Source organism: Vicia villosa, linkage group LG3 (assembly GCF_029867415.1).
Source record: "Vicia villosa cultivar HV-30 ecotype Madison, WI linkage group LG3, Vvil1.0, whole genome shotgun sequence".
Taxonomy (NCBI): Eukaryota; Viridiplantae; Streptophyta; class Magnoliopsida; order Fabales; family Fabaceae; genus Vicia; species Vicia villosa.
The window spans coordinates 148,452,774-148,470,699 of NC_081182.1; positions in this window are offsets into that span (position 1 = coordinate 148,452,774).

A 17,926-nucleotide genomic window follows, 5' to 3' on the forward strand; every position below is an offset into this window, starting at 1 on the left:
CTTGAGCAACACATCCTATCGCCGAAGTGCGATTTCTGGAACATTACGACAGCAATCCTCTTTGCAAACTTGCAGCTGAATCTCTTCCGAGACGTAAGGCTACTCAACTGACATCTTCGCAGTACACCAGCAGAGCTGACACATCACAAATTTCCAATTTTCCTCTCCTACAAATAATCACCAAATACCTCTAATCATCTTCCTTCAAGATGTTCCAACTCAATTACTAGTCAAATCTTAATTCCAAGTCACCTTCGATTCGGGAAACAACAACTCCAACAACGCTTGCACTGTTGCCAACAACAGCCTACTGAATCAATCATCTTACAACTGAAACATCACCGAGAAGCCAAGCTTCTCCCCCACTTGTTTCAATCCAACACCTGCAACAAAACAAACAAGTATCGACAGTGATTCACTCACATGTCGTGTACCAAGGGATAAAATGCCGACAATATACAACTGTCGCGCAACTCAACTGACTCAACAATTGGCCGGACGGACCGACCTGCTCTGATACCACTATTGTAACACCCCTCTAATACCTCACGACAATTAACAAAATTAAATCAGAGTAAACATGCAAAGGATGTCACAATTCAAAAATAAAAGAAAACACACGTTCGGCACATGTCATGCATTCACTGAAGCATCTGAATTATAACTCATTAGATAAAAATCACGTTTACACAGCGAAATCAAATCATCAAGTCAACATTACATCGTTAATGTATCAGACTTCAAATAAAATAAATGATAGAGTTATAATTGAACTCAAAACATCGCGTCACCAGTGTTACATCTATCAGAGCATGACACCGACACAACAACTAAACCGACTTATGAGCTAATCCTCACCAAGTCAAAAGCAGCTATCCTCAATCTGAAAATGTCAACATTAAGGGTGAGTCTCATCACAGTTAACAAATGTTATTGCATCTTAAATAACAACACATCATAGTTATATTATTCACCCAATTTCATCATATTCAGATTATCATGAACATCCATCGTTTACACAAGGCCAACTGAACACATCTTTCAAATAGACAATCATACTAAACATTAATTCAACAAACACGCAACCAACACATCATCAATATTTATAACACTGGAATACTTCCAATCATGTTATAAAAGTATGCATATGTATGAACTGACACTATGCATGTGGTACCAAAATTCGTGAATCATATTCACAGGACTTCTCTCTACGATACTGCCCTTCAAATCGCTCACACCCCACATGGGCACACGATTAACCTCATCAATTGGGAATAACCCATGACCGATCCAACGTTATCAGATACGGCCCTGCCAGCACAGATTCCACACAATGGGAATCATGCCCTTCACTGATCCAACACACCCTTATGGATACAGTATCATCAATGAACATGAATGAATGCAACATATACAACATACTTATACCATCGTCAAGTCTAATGAGTAACATTATCAAATACCCATTTCATCATCATTATCATCATCATCAAAGTATGTTTATATACATTAGCATCATTCAACTACAATCAATCATCATCATTAAAGAACATACATGTGTCCACATCAATCATCATCATCAATAATAAGAACACACATGTATCCACATTATTCCAAAACAAATCAGTCATCATCATACAACTCTCAACAAATCATCACATCATAATGTTTTTCAAAACAACATCTTATATTGTCACATTTCATCATATATGTCAACAATACATCATCCAATTAAACAAATCGTCACATGATTAATATTTCAACATAGCATGTATTTTAACATATCTCATCACATATATGTACAATACATCATTCACCAAGAAATAAAATCATATTTAAAAATAATTGGACTCACACCTCATTTCATCATTTAAAACATAGGCTATCTCATAAGATTCATCGTGCTCGAAACGGCACTAAAAACAGACCTACAGTTCGAAAGTTACACATCATTTAACTTTTCAAGAAAACAATTATCGCTACAGCACGCGGCGCAACCAAGACTCGCGGCGCAACCTGAACCACACAAACGCGTTCACGACGCCAACCTATGCACGCGGCGCAATACGAGAAAACAAGTACGCCTTCGCGGCGCCAACACTAGGACGCGGCGCGAACTGACGATTTCACAGACTTTCAGGTCTGCGTCAGATCCTGCGATCTCACCCAATTTGAGTCCAAAACTGACTCTAAACATCACATACATGCAGTTAATCATCAATTGCATCATTATTCATCATCACACATCAAAACAACACATAATCAACCAATAATCCATGCAATTTTCATCAATTCATAACCTCCCTAAACCCAACATATAATCCAATTGACTCAACAACATCCCTAATCAATATTATTATCTAAGAACACGATAATAGATGATAACCGGAGAGTCCCCCCTTACCTTAGCCAAGAGTTCTTGATTGGTCTCTCCCTCCATTGCTCCTCTTCACGTATCAGCTTTCCAATCCCTCATCTCCTCTGCTCTGCTTTTCATGTTCCTTTCTCTTATTCCCAATTCTTATTATTTAATAAAATAAACTTTAATTGGAATAAAACCTTTACTAACATAACACCCCCTCATTCCTTAACATCACACATGGCCTAACATCATAAACCATCCTCTTCCAATTAAATCCCACAAACCACATATAATTCTAATTATTAATTAAATTTCCATTTAAATTAAAAATTAAAATATACGGGTGTTACAACTCTCCCCCACTAAAAGAGTTTTCGTCCTCGAAAACATACCTCAAGTAACCAGCTCGTATAAGAGTCCTTCACCTGACTCTCCAGCTCCCAATTAACATTACCATCGGTCAATCCTCAAAATCTATCTGACATAACCAACAGGAAACATGTTTCATACATTCAAATCCCAGTTCTTACGTCGCATTTGACTATCCAAAAGTATACCACTCGCTATAGCTCCAAAAGGTTAACAACAACAGAACATTGAGGTACAACCTATACAATACGCTCAACAACCGAGTAATACAATTACACAATTTATAGTATGATCACACTTGATCAACAATGCAGTAATGGATCCCTTCTACCGAACATACCAACCTTAGACACGCTCTTCCATCTGAGCGACAAGGTAATACTTGCACTTTTCACCAACCGCTTCCTTCAAGAAACTCAATACTCATATTCCTATACCATTAAATTCCAATTATCTGACTCCTCTCAAGTCACACCATCAATTATCCAACACGTTAAATTCCGCTTTTCCGCTCTACTCTAATTACTCATCACAATCATCTATACCAAATAGATTTCTGAGTTTCACCCGATTTCGACTCTCTTTACTCATTCGTCCAAGAATCATTCCTCAGCATTCATGGTACCACTTAGCAATACTTACTTGCACTCCAAAAATGAATTCATGAGTTACTACATCTATTAAAACATCCTAACCATCGGAATAAGTACACATAAGTAATTATAATCACGCTCATCAGCCTCAATACGCCATTTCTTACAAAACAACTCAAATTGAGTTTCGCATCTTTTCTAAGAATTAAATCAATTTCTCCCTTCATAGAGTATAATCCCTCATTATATCTAGAATCTACAATAACCCCTTAACAACAACACAAAATTATTACAACGTCATATAGCATCAACTCTTCGTTTTAATTTCGCCGAATACATACTCGTTAACTACGTACAACCTTAATAACATATTCATCATCTCGGCATTTATGCAAAAGAGTTATAATTCTTCGACACGACATCCTTACATCCACTGGATTCTAAATCCAACATATAGATCAAGACATATTCTCTATGTAGGCTTCCGACATGTTAATTCCTTACTTCCCGCGAGTAGTACTCATAACACTACTCCACATCACACTTTCGCTGCGCGACTCTGATTACCCGTCTTAAGTCATCATCCACCATGTTTCACTCTTTCATATTCACTTCATCATAAGTTCACACAACATAGTGAGTGATTATTCTCACGGCTTAGTATTCATCACATCTTAAACCATTAAGGTAACAAAACAAGCTTATCTCTTCTATATGATTCCATCTACTACCAACAAGAGATTTAGGGTGATCAAGTCCTAAATTTGTCAATATTAGATGAAAATCATATTTAAGCATAAACCGTCGTTACTACATAATAGTGCCCCTTTCCGAGTTTGCACCCAAACTCATTAACATCGTCATAGTCCAATAATTCACTACGGTGTCCTTCTAGAATATCCTTCTGAAGCTCAAAACATCAGTTACACAAATCCAATCACTCAACCTCATTACATCGTTTTCGTCGATTCTGAATTCACCGCCTTTACTTTGGTAATTCAAAGTCAACCTATCGATCAACTCAACATCATCTTTCTGACCTTCTCTAATCTCGTCAAGAATACCACTAGTCATCTTCTAGCATACTCAATCTAACACTATTAGGAGTGCCTTCACATACTAACTCAAGTCTCTAAATTGTCCAATTAAATCCAACTCATTCATCATTAGCACCGACATTTTAAAGACTCCTTACGCAACACAATAGCACAACATTTTCCTCATTAGGATGGTAATTCAAACTAAAATCCTAAATCTAAAAAAAAAAATATACTCTAACCATCTCTACTGCCTCATATTAAGCCCCTTTCTGACCAAAGAGGTACTTCAACTCTTATGATCACTAAACACTTCGAATCCTGAACCATACAACTAACCTGCAAGACCAAGACCACATTCATAACTCGTGGTTTTAATCCAAATTCCATGACATCTTTCGTGCCCAAATATCATCCCACTCGACATCTTGTGGTGGTCGTTTTCTTTACCTCCCCGTTTCACTTGGGAGGACGGCACGCTAAACCCTTCACGCGAAATTTGGAAGGAGAATGCGCCCGTGGTGGGATGAATTTTATTTCAGTTCTTCCTACGATATCACACGAACTTTCTTATTGGTCCTACGAGTAGGAAAGGGAAAAAAAGATCTCAACTAAACCCTAGGAGTTTGCTAAGTGTGGGGATTTCACCTAGACTAGAAATTCTGGAGTCCGGGGGGTCGGTTATACATAGGGAAGTGTTTAAACACCCTACATATCTGTAGTACTCTACAGGAACCTTCTCTGTGTCATTTGTGATTGTGTTTATTGCTAATGATTGGGAAAGTTTCTCCTTTGTGTTAGGAGAAGGAATTGAATTGATTTTAAAAGACAGACAGACAGACAAACTGACTATTTTTGGTATTTTATTAGCTCGCTGAGATTCCTTGTGAACCTCATGCCTACATATCCCTAGTGGAAGTCAGAGCTTAATGTAGTTCGGGGAACTAACTAGGGAAATTAATTATTTTTGGTGCCTTGCTTGAAGCTCAAGGTTGAAGCTTGAAATTAAATCTCTGTTTACAGTAAAGAGACATGAAATTATCTCTACAGAGAGGTATTTGTACTATTCTACCACAAACATTTTAAAGGAGTGACAGAATAACTGAATTCATTTCATTCAAGAGGGGGACCTTACTTGTGTATGTGCAAGTATACCAGTCAAATGCCTCTTAATGAAAGAAAGATGCTCATCCAAATTAGGGAAAGTTACCACATGTCTGGGTTTTACTGCCAGCTCATGCCTTTCAAAATCCTAAATGGGAGACTTGATTAAAATTGAAATTGAAATGTTTGTTTGAATGTGGTAGAGTAGTAAAAATATCTCTCTATAGAGATAAGCTATGTCTATCTACTGTATAAAAGATTTGACTTTAGCTGGCTTGTATGAGGCCCAAGCTTGAGGCTTTTTGATTGATTAATTAATATTATTGACTCTGGGAGATGACTCCACTGGGGATTAATTACAGGGTATTTTAGTGTTCTGTACAAAGCCCAGAATTGAGGCTGACTCTACTTAGGGAGACTCTATTTATGTGCCTTGTACAAAGCCCAAGGTTGTGGCTAACTGCTGAGGATAATGAATGACTCTATTTTGTGTGCCTTGTACAAAGCCCAAGGTTGTGGCTAACTCTAGCTAGGGAAAACATTGTTTTCTGCCTTGTACAAAGCCCAAGGTTGTGGCAGACTCTTAAATAAATGAATTGAGTATGGATGACTCTAAGGGGAAAAGATCCTAGGTGTTAGGAATCTTTGACACATGAAAGTATGGTTTTTCTGCCTTGTACAAAGCCCAAGGTTGTGGCTACTGAATGATGAAGGACTCACTGGGGAGACTCTATTATCTGCCTTGTACAATGCCCAAGGTTGAGGCTGACTTTTGACAGGGGAGTTTTATTGTTTGGGTGCCTTGTATGAAGCCCAAGGTTGAGGCTAACTGTTTTTGTTGGTTTTGACTCTACTGAGGAGATTTTATTTATTAAAAGACTGTTTTTCTTTGGAAGCTAACCCTTTCCAGGGATTTTGACTCAGCTGGTGAATTTGTCTGTTAAAAGACTGACTTTATCATGTTTTTTGGAGGCTGACCCTTTCCAGGGGTTTTGACTCTTTTGGGGAAATTATCTCCTAAGAGAAATGAATCTTTATTTTTGACATTTATTAATTGACTTTGGAGGCTAACCCTTTCCAGGGATTTATTGAAATGGAGGTTGATTTTAATTGACTTTGGAGGCTAACCCTTTCCAGGGGTTTTGTTGAAAATGAATGGCAGAAGGATTATCTAATGGAGACTTCTTGTTTAAAGCCCAAGATGAAGGCTGACTTATGCTGAGGAGAAAATAAACATGGATCCTAGACTCTGCTAAGGAAGATTGATGAAGATAAGGGTGACAGAGACTGTCCATGTCTCTCATTCCAAAAGGTGTACTCAATGCAAAATTGAGACAAACTTAGCTTGTTTAAAGTCTGGTTTAAATGGGAAGAAACTCACCAGGGTAGGCTAAAAGGTGACGAAAGACCTGTTCCTATGTTTATAAGAAACCTGATGGGTCCTTGTATACAAGCTCAAGAGGAAGCTGGAAATGCTTTTAAGAAGCCTGTGGGTCCTTGTACAAAGCCCAAGAGGAGGCTAATCGAGGGTCCTTGTTATAGCACAAGAGAAAGCTATGTAGTTTTGAACTTATTTTGGCTCTAAGCAAATGGGTAAGAGGTTTCACCGGGAATAATTCCTCTTTGGGTGGATGTGTCCTATTATTTGGATTCTAAGGTTTTTACCAAGATGTTTCACCGGGAATAATTCATCTTGGGGGTTTGAACTACAGATCTCTAATTAGGAAAGAGCCTTCACCGGGAAGACATTCTCAATCCTAGGCCATATTCCTATAATATATATATATATATAGTTTAACTGTCCTAAACTAATATATATGCACAGTTTATATTTGACAGTAATTTAAATAAAGACTGTAAATTGAAAGCTTGCAAAGCCTAACCTGGGTGGAGTGGAGGCCTTTGAAGAAGTATGTACAGAGCCTCAACAGTAATTTTTGTTGTTTTGTTGATAACAGTTGAATATATGTGATAAACAGTTAATGGTTTTTGAAAACAGAAGAAGTGAAGATGGACAAAGGTCACATAGGTATCTGAAGAGTTTCACCGGGAATAATGCCCTTCAAATACCAGAAGAATGTTTTGAAAACAGAAAGAAGATTTTGAAAATACAGTTTTTTGAAAACAAGCTAAGAAGAGAAGGTTTTTGGGACTTACACTCTATTAGAGGCCCAGTACTTTACAGTACTGGTGTAAAAGCAATTTGAAAAAAAATGATTTGGAATGATGCAAGGTTTTGTTGTTTGAAAACCCTAATCATCCGTTTAATCAGAGATTGAAAACAGTTTTGAATATTGACAAAAGTCAACTTAATTAAGGCAAAGATGAAATCTATACCCAATTAAGACCTAAATAATTAGGGTTTTATCATAAAATTATTCATAAAGTAATTAGGTTAAAACAAAATGAATATATATATTTTAAAGTATTTAAGAAAACATTTAAAACATACTATTTTAAATCTAATTAAAATACATGAAATAAATAATATTTTTATGATTTTTTTGATTATTCACAAAGTAGGTATATTAAATAGCAAGTGTGTGAAAAATGAAGTGAAAATGATTTAATTTGATAAGTTTATTAATTGTGTGAAATTTGTATAAAAAAAGAATGAAAATGGATGCTAAAAAATTGGTTTGGCCCTAGAGAGGTTCGAACCCACGCCCTTCATGATCACATTTCAAAACTTAACCAACTGAGCTGCGCGCGCAGCTTGTTAACTATATACACTCAATATATTATATTTTCAAATAAGCCAGGAAATTCAAATTTTACGCGCGCCATGTTCATCTTCTTCCTCGAGCTTCAGATTTTCAAATTCCTAACTCTCTGGTCTCTCAACTAAATGGCATGATGTAAACATCAATCTCACTCGTTTTTGGACAAGGAACATGATTATGGGCTCAGAATTCATTTATTCTAAGTGTAACTAACGAATTTCATTATGAACACGAAGAACACATAAACCCTAATTTTAAAATTAAATGATGCACAAGATGAATAAATGAATGATGATAGAGGGTTTTTAATCCTCTGATGATTCTGAACAAGATAGAATCGAGCTTTACCACAAAGAGTGCTTAAATTAAAGAGGTGGAGTTCAGAAACTTACCTCTGAAAATGGAGGTCGTGAGGATGATTGAGAGCACCTGGGCTTGAATGAATGATCTCAATAGCTTCCCTGAGACTCAATGATGCTAACTGAATGCTTATTGCAGCCTGAATCCTTCTGAATTGTTCTATGGACCTCCCTCGATTTCAGCTTCAAGTGAACATGGAGGGTGTTGATTCTTGAGTTACAGATGGGCTGCAGCCATCTGGTTAGCTTCACTATGACCTGAGGAGTGTGCCTGGATGATTGGCTTGGCTCGGAACCTCCTGGATTACTCCATGGACCTCCAACTGCAAATGCTCCAAAGTGAGAGCAACAATGGTGTTCCTCCACTTACAGAAGTGATCCAGGTGCTTGGATCACCTCAAATGACCTCCCTTGAGATGTTAGAATGTTCACTTCCCAAAGATGAGCTTTTGTTTGAAGAAATCGATTCTTCTTGCCAAAGAACTTTGAAAAACAATGAACATGAGAAGAGAAAGAGAAATCAAGGAATATGGTTGCTTTGGTGTGTTTTTGAATGAGGAATGCATCTGTATTTATAGGCAAATGGATCAGTATAGCTGCAGAGGAGTGAGCTTCCTTAGTGAAGTTGATTTGCTTTCTTAGCCATGAAGTAAGTTTGCAAGTATCTCTTATGCAATGATGAGAATTTTGATTCCATTTGATCAATCCCCTAGCCCTCGATTTTGTTTAATCTTAGGGGACAATTCTGAGCCAGAAATGAGCTCTAATTGGTTGGTGAGAAGATTCCTTGGGTGATTCATCAATTTGCCATAAATTCACAAATGTAATCATTACATAATCACATGTTCTTGTTTTTAGAATCTTCTTCAATTCTTATGGCATGGTGAAAATGAATGCATGGCATGTTTTCAGATGTGTTATGGGTCGTGTAGCATCCATAAGAGAGGTTATTTGCACAAAATTTGCAAAGTCCAAAAGTGTCCATGACCTATAATTTTGCTTCATGAGGCCAACTTTGAACAAGCATAACTCTTAGCTCAAATTGAATTTGGAGAAGGTTGAACACAATTTGGAAAGCCCTAAACATCTACTTTAAATCATTAGTTTATGTCTTCTTCAGAATCATTTGGGAAATTTGTGAAAAATGAGCCCAAAGTTGGATGAAAACTAGGTTAAAACACTTAGAAAAATTTCTAAGTGTTTATGACCTAAACTTCAAAATTTCCAAAACTTCATAAATGATTGATCTTTTGAAAAAAGTTCCTTTGTAAGATGTTGTTTTATTTTGCAAGATCTACAACTTTCATGTTGGAAGTTTTTTGAGTTGTGTAGGTGAAATTTTGAGTTCTCACCATGCCTTCAAAAACCCTAATTCCCGACTTTTTGCTCCTTGATGAATTTCTTTGAATTTCTTTGGTCAAATGACTTTAATATCCATATATTGATGATATTGATCTTTGAAAGTCATTTTTTGACCAAAAACCTTAAAAGTCAAAGGTGATCCCATACAGTTGACTTTTGCCTGACAAAGTGAATTTTTGGACTTTTGTGTAGAAACAAGATCTTATCCTCAAATGAATGATGTAAATGGATTATATTGAGGTAGTAGAGACTCTTGAATCATGTCTTGAGTTTTGGATTCATGCCCTGATTAAAAGTCAACTATCTTGGTGAATTAGGTCAAAAACCCTAATTGTCGACCAGAGGACAATGATGACTGTAGACTTTGAACTGAGGTGTAATGTCCAGTGGATCTTGTCATATGAGTTATTTGAAGATGATTGATGTCTTTGAATGGTTCCCTGGGGCTTTTTAGGGTTTCCCAAAAGTGATCCCTGATTTTAGTCCTTGATAGGCTCCAAACCCTAGTCTGTTGATCTGAGTAATCCTGTGCTTAGATGCCTGGGTGTCTTAATCAATCATAGGTGTAATAATGAGGCTTTTGAGTCTTATGATTGTATTAGAGACTAATCCCTCTATTGATTGATCCTTTTCCTGAGTTTTCTTGTCTTTGAACACCCTCGATTGAATGTCAGACTGCTCTGGGTACTTACTTTGACTTGATGAAAATCCTGAAGATATGTCATCTCAGGGGGGTCAAAAATTAGGGTATGACAGATTCCCCTATTTAAGTTTCTTTTATCTGGAGGGAGAGAGATTGAGATCTCGATCTCTCCTGCGTAAAAGAGACTTAAATATCAAAGAATGCCCGAATTTTGGGCGCTCCTGAGATGTTGAAATCTTTGCATGATTTGATCCCGTTGTCGCACTTGGCGGGGAATGAGGAGACAAACTCCTGCAGAAATACTTGATGTGGATTCTGGTGAATGGATGGCAATGTAGGATGTGCAATCCATCTTTTTTAACTAAGTGTTGACACTTAGAAAAAGGTAAACAACCTCCCCTTGTTTCGGATGTCCATATCTCGAAACTGGTCTCAGTTGCGTATGGACAATATCTCAGATAAAGAGAAAATTTCCAACGGTTTGTTTCCTCGTCAAACTTCTTACCAGCACTTGGAGGTAAGATACCATTTGACGGTAATAAAGAAACTTCAAAGGTTTGTTTCCTCATCAAACTTCTCATCAGCACTTGGAGATGAGATACCATTTGACGGTAATAAAGAAACTTCAAAGGTTTGTTTCCTCATCAAACTTCTCATCAGCACTTGGAGATGAGATACCATTTGACGGTAATAAAGAAACTTCAAAGGTTTGTTTCCTCATCAAACTTCTCATCAGCACTTGGAGATGAGATACCATTTGACGGTAATAAAGAAACTTCAAAGGTTTGTTTCCTCATCAAACTTCTCATCAGCACTTGGAGATGAGATACCATTTGACGGTAATAAAGAAACTTCACCATCTTCCCTTTTGACTTGGCATATTTGAAAGATTGTCATATGGGCCCGCGCTCTTTTGAGGGGCTAATGACTTTGTTTGAAGGCGGACGAACTATTTTCGGGGTGGAAACTGCCATTCGTCGACTGGTGCCTAGGGAATCAACAAACTGTTTTCCTAAGGGGAAAACTACCATTTGTTGACTCTGTGGGGGAACTAAACATCCCTGAAACAGACAAACTGTCTTTCCTTGGGGAAAGACTACCATTTGTTGACTCCGCTGGGGATCATGAACTATCTTCTAGATGAAGACTACCATTCACTGATTCTGCTGGGGAATCATTTGTCGATCTGCTGGGAGATTCTGAATTATTTTCTTTGACGAAAAAGTGGCATCTCTCGACCTTGCTGGGGAAATACCAAACCTGTAGGGAATTCCAAAATGCGAAGCAGACTATCTTATCTGAAGAAGACTGTCGAATGTCGCTCTGCAGGAGAATCTCGGCTGAGGAATTCCAAAAGTGAACAAACTATCTCTTTGAGGGAGACTACCATCTGTTGACTTGCTTGGTGAGACCCTTGTGTATGAACTGTCGTCTTGAAGGAAAAAGTTTCTCTAGAACTTGCAGGGGAAACTTGAGTTCATGCTTCAATGACTCGGGCATTCACATGATCAAAGCCTGATGTAATGTATGCATGAATATTATGACAATTATAAAATGTAAAGTGAATGTGAATAAAATTGTCGCGGATGCAAAATCCTATGATACGACTTGAATTCTTGTTGATCAGAAGATGTCCTCTTCTTGTAGTTCGAACTTTGTTGGGGATACCTGGCTATCAGTTGTCCGCTGTCCGAAGTGAGTAATATGAATTGAAGTAAAGATCCGTCATCGGGAGATGTTCGCAAAGCGACCTCATGGGGAAATCTTGGTTCCCGGAGTCTCAACCGTTTTCGGAGCAACTGTTTGCATTCTTCCTATTGTTTGTAAACCTTAGAAAGAAATTTCACCTTTATTTTTGCAAGTAAATTCATTTTATTTTTTATGAAAATATTTGTTTCAAGAAAAATGACTGTTTAAACTTAAAATGCATTTCAAGAAACTGAATAAGACTAGATTGCAAAAGGAAAAGCACAAGGCTCAAATTATTATATATGGAATGGTAATCAGCCAAATGCTTGATTCCATGGAGTATTTACAAAGTTGGAAATTGGTAATTTTTGGGAAAAGGGCTACGATGAAACGTGACGACCGTTATCTTTCCCTTCCACTCCGAGTTGCGCTGTGTTCGTGCTTCGTAGAAGATGACCTGCTGATGATGAATACTCCGCTATGGATTTTGAATGATCAAGTTTGTCCTGAACACAGTTACTTGCCATATATCCCTAACTTTTGCGTAAACTACCCCTTTCGGGTTTTAAGTCTACCGGGATTGATTAATATATATTTTTTATGTCTCTAATTTTTGCCTGAATCGCCCTTTCGGGTTTTCGATTCACCGAGACGCTCTTTTTTGCCTAAGTCGCTCTTTGCGAGTTTTCAACTTAGCGAGCTGTTCTTTTAATTATTTAGGCGAAGTATTTCTTGACTGCGTCGACGTTCACAGGACGGGTGAATTCTTCTCCATCCATAGTCGTGAGTATTAAGGCTCCTCCTGAGAAAGCTCTCTTGACCACGTAGGGGCCGTCATAATTGGGAGTCCATTTCCCTCTCGAATCTGTGAGAAAAGATCGAATCTTTTTGAGTACAAGGTCGCCTTCTTTGATTGTGCGAGGTCGAACCTTTTTGTCGAAAGCTTTCTTCATTCTTTGTTGATATAGCTGTCCGCGGCATAAAGCTGTCATGCGCTTTTCTTCGATTAAATTCAATTCATCGAATCTGCTTTGACACCACTCGGCTTCTGTTAATTTTGCCTCCATCAAAACTCTCATTGATGGAATCTCAACCTCTATAGGTAGGACTGCCTCCATGCCATATACAAGGGAGAAAGGAGTTGCTCCAGTCGAAGTACGTACTGATGTACGGTAACCATGAAGAGCATACGGGAGCATTTCATGCCAATCTTTATAAGTGATGACCATCTTCTGAATGATTTTCTTGATGTTTTTGTTAGCTGCTTCTACAGCTCCATTCATCTTTGGTCTGTAAGGAGATGAGTTGTGACGTTCGATCTTGAATTCTTCACAAAGCTCCTTCATCATTTTGTTATTCAAATTTGACCCATTGTCAGTGATTATCTTGCTAGGAATGCCGTAGCGACAAATGATGTGATTCTTGATAAACCTGACGACAACTTGTCTTGTAACGTTTGCATATGAAGCTGCTTCAACCCTTTTGGTGAAATAGTCTATAGCTACCAAGATGAAGCGATGTCCGTTGGACGCTTTTGGCTCGATCATTCCAATCATGTCGATTCCCCACATGGAGAAAGGCCAAGGGGGAAGAGAGTATGTTGAGAAGAGATGGTGGCACATGAATTCTATCGGCGTAGATCTGACATTTGTGACACCTCTTTGCATACTAGTAGCAATCTGACTCCATTGTCAGCCAATAATATCCTGCTCTCAGTATTTTCCTTGTCATGGTGTGTCCATTGGTGTGAGTACCAAAGGAACCTTCATGTATTTCTCTCATGAGTATTTCTGCTTCTTCTCTATCAACGCATCTAAGCAGAACCATGTCGAAGTTTCTTTTGTACAGAACATCTTCATTCAAGAAGAATCTACAAGCTAACTTCCTCAAAGTCTTTCTATCCTTCTTTGACGCCCCAAGAGGGTACTCTTGCTTTTGAAGAAAGTTCTTGATGTCGTGATACCACGGTTTGTCGTCGATGATTGCTTCTACTGTGAGCACATGAGCGGGCCTATCCAGGCGCATAACATCGATCTGAGGAATGTCATTCCAATGATTTATCCTAATCATGGAAGAGAGTGTGGCTAATGCATCAGCCAAATTGTTTTCTTCACGAGGAATGTGATGAAAATCTACCCTGTCGAAGAATGGTAACAATCTTCTCGCGTAGACTTTGTAAGGAATTAGCCCTGGTTGGCGTGTTTCCCATTCTCCTTTGATTTGATTGATGACCAAAGCAGAATCTCCGTATACATCCAAGTGTTTGATTCTTAGATCCATGGCTTCTTCGAGACCCATGATGCAAGCTTCATATTCGGCCTCATTGTTTGTGCATTTGAAAGTTAATCTGGCAGTAAATGGAATATGGGTACCCTGAGGTGTAACAATGATTGCCCCAATTCCTCGTCCATAAGCATTGACAGCTCCGTCAAAGATTAAGCCCCACTGGGATCCTATCTCAGGTCCTTCGTCTGGTAGTGGCTCGTCGCAATTTTTCATCTTGAGGTACATGACGTCCTCGTCCGAAAAGTCGAAACTGGTTGATTCATGACCATTGAGTGGGTGGTGAGCTAGGTGCTCAGCTAGAATGCTTCCTTTCACGGCTTTCTGTGCGTGATACTCAATGTCATATTCTGATAATAACATCTGCCAACGGGCAATTCTCCCAGTTAAGGCAGGCTTCTCAAAGATGTACTTGATTGGATCCATATGAGAGATCAAACAAGTAGTATGTCGAATCATGTACTGGCGGAGACGCTTGGCAGCCCAGGCCAAAGCACAACACGTCTTCTCGAGCATGGAGTAGCGGGATTCACAGTCAGTGAATTTCTTGCTCAGGTAGTAAATGGCATGCTCTTTCCTCTTTGTCTCGTCTTGCTGTCCAAGGACACAACCCATGGAGTCCTTTAAGACGGTTAAGTACATTATCAAAGGTCTTCCTTCCACTGGAGGAGACAAGATGGGTGGTTCGAGCAGATATTCCTTAATGCTGTCGAACGCTTTCTGACAATCGTCTGTCCAGACGCAACTTTGACTTTTCCATAGAAGTTTGAAAATAGGAGCACAAGTTGCGGTCATGAGATATATGAATCTCGAGATGTAATTCAGACGTCCAAGAAATCCTCTAACTTGTTTCTCGGTTCTGGGCGAAGGCATTTCTTGAATTGCCTTGACTTTGTCTGGATCTACTTCAATTCCTCGTTTGCTGACGATGAAACCAAGGAGTTTTCCTGAGTAGACACCAAAGGTGCACTTGTTGGGATTCAGGCGAAGCTGAAACTTCCGTAAGCGTTGAAATAACTTTGTCAAATTCTGTATGTGATCTTCTTCATTTTCTGATTTGGCAATCATGTCGTCCACATAGACTTCCACTTCCTTATGCATCATGTCGTGGAAAAGTGTAGTCATGGCTCTTTGATAAGTTGCCCCTGCGTTCTTTAGTCCAAAAGGCATAACACGGTAGCAGAACGTGCCCCAGGGGGTGATGAAAGCTGTTTTTTCCATGTCTTCAGGTGCCATTTTGATTTGGTTGTATCCTGAAAATCCGTCCATGAACGAGAAAACTTTGGATTTTGCTGTACTGTCTACCAACATATCAATATGTGGTAACGGAAAATCATCCTTAGGGCTAGCTTTGTTCAAATCTCTGTAGTCGACGCACATGCGGACTTTTCCGTCTTTCTTAGGAACGGGAACAATGTTAGCTAACCACTGAGGGTATTCTGAAGTGACGAGGAAACCTGCGTTGATCTGCTTTTGAACTTCCTCTTTGATTTTCATGGCCATCTCCGGATGAGTTCTTCTTAATTTTTGCTTGACCGGAGGGCATTCTGCTTTTAATGGCAAGTGATGCTCCACTATACTGGTATCCAACCCTGGCATATCTTGATAGGACCAAGCGAAGACATCTGAGAATTCTTTGAGCAGCTGTATCAAACTCTCTCTGATCTCTGAACTGAGCGAAGCTCCAATCTTAACCTCTTTTCTGTTTCCAACGGCACCAAGGTTAATGATCTCTAGAGGCTCATTGTATGGCTGAAGTGCCTCTTCCTTTTGTTGAAGTAACCGTGAAATTTCCTTTGATATTTCTTCGTCTTCTTCTTCCTCTGCCTCGAATACAGGAGACTCAAAGCTTGGAGAAGTCATACGGTCGCACGTTTCAACGGGGTATTTTATGATTAATCTGCATATGTGTGATAAGTTTTATTTAGACAACGAGGGAAGACTCGGTGTATGCAGTTAATGATTTTTTTGATGTTTTTTAAGGGTGTTTTTTAGGATTACCAATTTCCGAAAAAAGAAAAGGGAAAACTAAACGAAGGAACAGAATGACATTTTTATTTATGGACAGTCATTTCTTGAAACAAAGACCCTATAAAACAAAACTCTATTGCTTTGGGCGAAGCAAAGAGGGACATTTTCCTAAGAAATAGTAAAATGCAAAGCCCTATGAAACATCTCTTCACCCTGGGCTATGGTGAGAGGACAAAATAACGGTGAAAGTTCCTACTTAGGAGTGCGAACAACAGTTGTAACTTCAACAGCTGTCCAGTAGTGGCGAACCCCATTGTGCAATAGGTAATCTGGAACCTTAGGCTTAAGCTGGCCTGTGGTAGGTCTTGATTTACCAACCACTGTCTTTGCAACACTCAGACGATCTTCTTCTACTTCAGCAGACTGAGCGGTGTGAGCATACCCCTTTCCAAGTGGAGTATGTCGAACTTTCTTTTGAGGAAACTTCCAATCTTCTGAATGGAGAGACTCATTGTCGGAGACACTTTCGAGATCATCCTCTTCTGTATTTTGGTCTTGCTCTTCTCCCAAGATGGCATTAACTAGATATGTGAACTCTATATCCGTAGCCTCGGAAGGTTACTTGGGGATATAATCCTCAATGATGACTTCACCAGATGCTGATGAGTAGCAAGGGTTATACATCTCTTTTGGCTGAGAGAGGTACTCATAATCAATGTTCCATCCAGTTGGAACAATATCTTCAAGAGAGATTCTTGAACTTTCAGGAGCGGAGTATTTCACCATGTAGTCGAATTTTCCGCTTGGTTCTCCTAATGTATCCCAAGTCTCTTCGGGGATAGGAGGAACTTCTTCTGATGAACCATGACTTCTGGTGGTGAAGCTGTCAGTAACTTCATCACTGCTCGGTTGAGTCTTACTTTCAGATCCTTTAGTCGGATAACAGCAAGGTGGATCAGACTCTGGTAGGGAGATGTATCCTGCTTTGTTAAGATAGGATAACCATTCCTCTTCATCGGTGTTTTCCGTACCGATGGTATTGACTGTTTGTTGAACAGGTTGAAGAAAACCTCCACTGCAGAAAGTTTCTTGAATAGGGAGAACTACCTCAATTCCTGGAATAGTCTTTGATGATGTTGGAAAGAATCCAACTCCTGTTCTGTTCTTGTTGTTGGTAGGAATATTAATGTGCCCCCAACCACTGGTAGTACCATCCTTTACAACTTGGATTGCATCTTTGTATGAAGAGATAGACGCTGCTTTCTCCTTTCCTTTGTCTAAGGAAAGTGCTTGGAATTTAGTTCCAATAACTTCTTTTGGTTCTATGTCAGAGAATGATGACAAGTTGCTGACGATCAGGGCTCGTTCTCCACATACGGTTACCAATTTGTCATTTCTTATGAACTTCAGTTTCTGATGAAGTGTTGA